The sequence below is a fragment of the Nicotiana tomentosiformis genome, chromosome 11 (genome assembly GCF_000390325.3).
Source record: "Nicotiana tomentosiformis chromosome 11, ASM39032v3, whole genome shotgun sequence".
Taxonomy (NCBI): Eukaryota; Viridiplantae; Streptophyta; class Magnoliopsida; order Solanales; family Solanaceae; genus Nicotiana; species Nicotiana tomentosiformis.
The window spans coordinates 30,508,812-30,514,980 of record NC_090822.1 but is presented as its reverse complement, the minus strand read 5'-3'; the positions used below and the strand labels follow the sequence as shown (position 1 = coordinate 30,514,980).

Here is a 6,169-nt window from a genome sequence, read left to right as displayed (position 1 = left end):
AGTGGTTAACTATACTCTCGAATATTAAAAAGAACAAGTCTCTTAACAGATATTAGTTGGTACCAAAACATAAATTTTACCAAAAAAGCATAGTAGATGTGTGCAAATCAGGAACAATTACTAGCATGTATTTAAAACTTATCAAAAATTATTCAAAATAACTGAAAACTAACATTTATCAACCAAATTGTGATTACCAACACATTAAAATAAAATCACATTGACCGGAAGCTCCTCTCGATTCTCCTTTCTATTAAGTAGTAATCTCAAGCAGTCCAACAACATAGAACCGTTTCACACCAGTGGCTCAGAATCATCTCCAGTCCTCATTCCAATAGATTCTGCACAGCAAGAGTTCATTTTTGTTAGTGCTAACAGTAGATATTCCTATTCTCTTCCCGCTCAATTCATTTTAAACCACAAGGTGCATAATCCCACAACCAAAAAGCTCATGTCATTACAAGAACAAAGACCCTTTCCATGGAATTTGATGGGAGTTCATACTGCCATATTGTTTCCGGAACTTATGGTTAACCAGAAACAGTAATTTGTTTAATAGAAAGTGTATACGGGTAAAATCGAACTCGGGATTTGACCGAGCATCCAACACGATAGGCAGGGATCGAGAGACGGTGATAAAAACCTAGAGATCGGCTCCTGCCTTGCCGAATTAGCCACCGGAACCACCAGACTTTCCTTTGAGTGTACCGAGGTCATAATCGGTCCCGGTTATAACGGTCTCAAGAAAAATATTGCCAGCTTATCCGATAAGGGTCCGAAATTTCCGCAACTAATCGGACATTACGGTGGAAATCACGGAACATACAAAAAAAGGGGGACCAACAGTTAGCAAATCAATGACTTTTTACCTTTTATAGAACAATAGAATAATACCCTAAAAGTAAGACTCCTCTAATATCTCTAATATATAAAGGGGGCCTAACAATTCATGAGATATATTGTAACATACACTAATAAGCAATACATTACCGTTATTCTTTAAGTTCTTATTATTTGGTGTCTTGGTGTCGATCAAAGTACATTCAGCTCGAGGGCGGTCATCCTTCCAAGGTTGAAATTATCCAGTTCGTGTGGTTTGCTGTTAATTTATCATTATTTATTTCAATTGCAATCTAATTCATCGTTTAGCATCAAACTAATTCGCATATCCTTTAAACCACTAACAAATTCAATTGTTATCCGATTTTGAGGGTAAACAGAAAGCATGACCTAACTTCTTTTAGCCATTGCTAAAGCAGTCAGAGGCGGAGCCAGGATTTGAAGTTTATGGGTTCAGAATTCTAGTTCTTTAAAATTATTGGGTTCTGACGTAATAATTTGTGTGTATTCAATGAATTTCTTAAGACAAATATTAGGTTTAGACTAAAGATACTGGATTCGAACCCGTAGCCGAAGAGCTGGCTCCGTCCCTAAAAGCAGTAGAACCAAACCCCCAGAGAAGGGAGTTTTTTTTTCAAATTCAACACTGTTGGTTCATCTGGAGGAAACCCAGGAGCTGCTGGTACAGGGTGGTGTTATTTAGGAATTATCAAGAGAGTTGGGTGATTGGCTTTATGGGAAGCATCACGCATGCTGCTTACAACAGGGCAGAACTGACAGCCCGTCTGCATGGATTGCAAATTGCAAAACAGCAAAACCTCAATCAATACTGACTCAGGTAATTAACATGCTCAATCATGGCAATCTTACTTACAAACCCATTGTTAATGTATGCAGGCAAGTAATGGAGGAACTGGGCAAACCGTTGATCACATACATACTTTTGTTGGTATTATTTATAATGCAAAGTTAAAGATTTTTTTTTGAAAATCTATTTACCACCAGTAGACATGAGTTTTTTTATTTTACAAGTGTCCTATCAATTTTCAAGTGGCTTATTGCACAAAATCTTAAAGCCAAGTGTTAAAAGACTTTGACAAGTGGCTATGCAAATCTACCGTGTGTCTTCATACATGGAAGACTAGGTACACTTGTTAATATTGAAGCCAAGTAGACTAATATATTTGAACAAGTGTTAAAAGGGTCTCCACACTTGTCATACATGCAACCTCCCTAATTACCTATAAATAGGTTGTGGATTAGCCATCATAACTAACTCAATTCTTAACCAAGAATTCATCTTGCTAATTACTTTCTTCCTACAACATTTTTAATTTCTGTAACAGCTACAGATTAATTCCTTCATCTGTAACTGTCCAACAACTTTGCCTATAAAATGACAGTCTTCTTTGTGAATTATCCAACACAGAAAATACTTTCATCTTCTCTTCTTTCTGGGCAACTGTTTTGTGCAAATTCTAAACTTCCACCCACGAGTGCACGTGTTTGGAGGTGTTGTGGAACCTTGGGGAGCGACTGGTCTTAACAATTTGTACCCAGTCGGGCCGAAATCGCTTTCAAGGCAGTGGCTTGCCACGATACGGTATTTTTGATAAGTTGTTCTTCTTTCATTCTTGTTCATAGTCAATATTATCTACTCATTTTTCTTACAACTTTCGGGAAACAAAATAGAGTAGCAAATGCATTACCAAAGGAAGACGCTAAGGCTCCAATATGTGCTGCCATACATATTTGAGCAGACATTTTAGGTACTTCTTTTGAAAGACAAACTAATTTATGTAATAGTAATCTAGATGCAGATATAATGCCTATTGGGAGCCTAATGCTCCACAGTGACAGTGACACTAGGGTTGGGCATATATCGGGTAAAATCGATAACTCGAATCGTTAATTATTTATTGGGTTATCGGTATTGAATTATTGGATTAACGGTTCGGTAACAGTTTAGAATTTTTTCACTATTGGGTTATCGGTTCGAGCCTCGGTTTGTCAATTTTGTTAATGGGTTAACCGATAACCCAATAAAAATTAATAAAATTACTACTTTACCCTTAAGTATATACATATGCTAGGGCTTTCTTTCCTATTCTTTCTCAACCGCATTTTTCAGTCTTCGGTTGCTTCATCTTCATTCTTCATAGACCTTACTAGTTACTCCTAGTGTAATTTAGTCTTATACATTAGGCTTTTAATTTCTATAACAAAATTCATCGTCATATAGGAATTTTTGATTGTTAAAGATTATTTATTTTTTTATTTTCGTTTCTTAATTTTTTGAGCTCACGTTGTGCAGCTTATACCTACTATCAGTTTTTTTTTCCAGGTTAGGCATTTGACAAATAATATCCAGTTTATCTTGGACTGTTTGGAGGTAATAATGTTGGACTAATTATTTATTATGTCACTTAAATCTTTCTATTTGTGAAATTTTTAAGTGGATGTTCAAGTTCCTGCTTAAATTCATTCACTTTCATGTTTTTGTGTGGCTAATTTATGTTGTGCTTTGCTTTTAATTGTAAAAAGTTGTAATTTTTATTATGTTTTGGTTAATTTTAGTTTACATGGGAGGTAATAATGTTTAATTTAATTATTTGTTTACTGTTTCTTTATGAGTTTGATTTTGTGCTTTGATTAGTTTTAATTATGACACTTAAATATTTCTATTTTTGAAAATTTTAAGTGGGTGTTCAAGTTCTTGTTTAGATTCAATAAATTTTGTGTATTTATGTGTCCGATTGTGTTTTTAGTTGTAAAATGTTGTAATCTTTTAGGTAATAATGTTGAAATCAATTGTTTGTTTAGTGTTTCTTTGTGACTTTTCTTATGTGATTTGATAAAATTCAGTATTTTAAAAAAATTGTAGGGTTGACTAGCAAGATTGGCTTTGGAGTGATCCACTACCAGTAAGTGTTGAGGAAGATTTAGATGTTCTCGAGCAACTAGAACAAGGTGATAATATTCTAATTTGTTTGGTTGTATATTAGTTTTATAAATAATTTGTTTAATATTTTTGTTGTTTGACTTGTTAATATATATTATTCTCTTTAGATTTTACCAAACTTGGAAAAGAACCTTGCGATGATGATGTGTAGAATCTTAGATAGTTATGAGTTGAAACTTTGGTAAGTTCATTATTCAACTTCTATAGTATGCATTGCTAAGAATTTATTTTACTTAATATTTTTTTTTTTTTTTTATGTTTAATAGGTGTAATCATGCCTCGACTTCGTGGTCATAAAACTACCTCACCCGTTTGAAGTTACTATGAAAGGAATGAAGAAGGTGCTAATGGATAGTGGAAAGTAAGATGTAGTCATTGTCATCTTGTTTTTCATTACAATGCACAACAAAGTGGTAATAAGTCCTTAATGAGGCATGTTGAGCGCTGTTTGGAGCGCAATTTGGTGAAGCCTATAAGGATTGAGTAGTTGTTGTCTTGTTAACTTGAATTTGGACTGTTAGTACTATATGTTTGGACTTGTTAATTTTAAGGTGAAATTGCTACTACTTTGTATTATTAGTAAAATGTATTTGGACAATTGTTGTTGAAGAATTAGTACTAATCCAGTTGTGGCCACTGGACAGAACGCAGAAATGGGTAGTATACTATATGTGAATTCTTCTCTTTTTTGCTTAACTCCAGTGAATTGTCTTCTCTTTTTTGCTTGACTCTAGATTGAGTTATCTTATCGGGTAAACAGATAACCGAACCGATAATGATCAATAATCGATTAACCGATACCCGATAATCGATATCTTATCGGTTCGGTTATCGGTTTATCAAATTTATAAACCGATAAACGATATGCTAAACTGATAATATTCATAATCGAATCGAACCGACCGATGCCCACCCCAAGTGACACCCACTATGAGTGTATTACTTTACTTTAATTTACTACTGTATATAAGTGAGAAGAGGGGTACGAACACAACACTAATCTATTATACAAAGAGTTACATGGATTGTACTATCCCTTGAATTTATTTATTCTTTTTTATGGACACGTGTATTGTAGTTCGATTGCTGCCCCACAGCTTTTATTTTTTGGACGATACCTACGGGTGTAAATGGTTCGGTTCAACCGGTTATTTTATAAAATTTGTACCATACCAAATTTTGTAGTTATTCTATTATATATAACCAAAATTTGACTTTTTGAAACCGTCTCAATCATGTCGGTTTCTTTTCGGTATCGGTACGGTTCGATTAATTTTCGATATTTTTTTAAATATCATGTAAAATTCACTAGTAGAAGTAGAATGCAATAACATACGTTCTTTTATAGGACTTAGCAAAATTCTCTAGATATTTTTAGTGTTTAAATGATGATGAATTAAAAAAAAAGATGGATAGATTATAGATCCATCGACTATTTTACAACAATATAAAAGAAACCAAACAAAGACAAAGAAAATATAAACCACATGAGTGGAAAGATATTAACCAAGTTGAGACTCAAGAATAAAGTGTATAGAAGATTAAATATTCAAAAAGATAAATCTAAATTATATGAAAGAAAACATATTCAATAATTGTAATTTGCTACTCATTATCGCTAGAATACTTTGTGTCTTGCTAATAAAGATATTTGAAATAACTTAGTTTAATTAGATGTATCATAATAGGTTTTAGGAAATAATATTTTGAGTTTAATTACTTGTTGGCTTGTAATAATTTTCGTAATTCCAAGGCCCAAAGAAAAATTTAATACATTATTATTTTTAAACTTACTAGATAAATATATTTTTTACATGTAAAATTTATTCGGTACAGTTCGGTATTTTTTCGGTTTATTTTTATAAAATAAAAAATCTACCCTAATTATCGGTGCAGTTATAGATTTATATTAAAACCTTCGGTTTCTTAAATAGAAACCTAAATATCGGTTCGATGTAGTACAGTTCGGTTGGTTTAGTCGATTTTCGAATATCCATTGACGCTCCTAAGGACACCTCTCTGCTGGCGAGTGGCTTCCAGTTCACTTCCATTTCTGATTCTCCTTTCTACTTTGGGCAAAAAATATTTTTTTTTTCAAAATATTTTTTTTTTTTCTTAACATAAGTTATTTGACCAAGGTTTTTTGACGGAAAAAAGTATTTTTGAAAAGAAACAGAAGTAGTTTCTCATAAGTAGAAAAAAATAGGTTCTTCCTAAAAGCAGAAGCAAAAATAGTTTTAACTTTTTTTCTTATCAAAAATATCCTTAACAAAATATAGTATATACCAAAATAACCGTTAAATCTAATACTTAGAATATTAATGTATAAGTATTTATTTTTATTTTTAGGATAGTTTTTTAATATAT

General features: G+C 32.5%; 1 long non-coding RNA gene across 1 annotated transcript; it reads left to right on the top strand.

The window, feature by feature from the left end:
• The first annotated feature begins 3,178 nt into the window (after nucleotides 1-3,178).
• Nucleotides 3,179-4,528, top strand: LOC138900974 (uncharacterized). The gene is made up of 2 exons (XR_011412394.1): nucleotides 3,179-3,232; nucleotides 4,069-4,528. It is a non-coding gene; the product is annotated as an uncharacterized lncRNA (long non-coding RNA).
• Nucleotides 4,529-6,169: the final 1,641 nt, after the last annotated feature.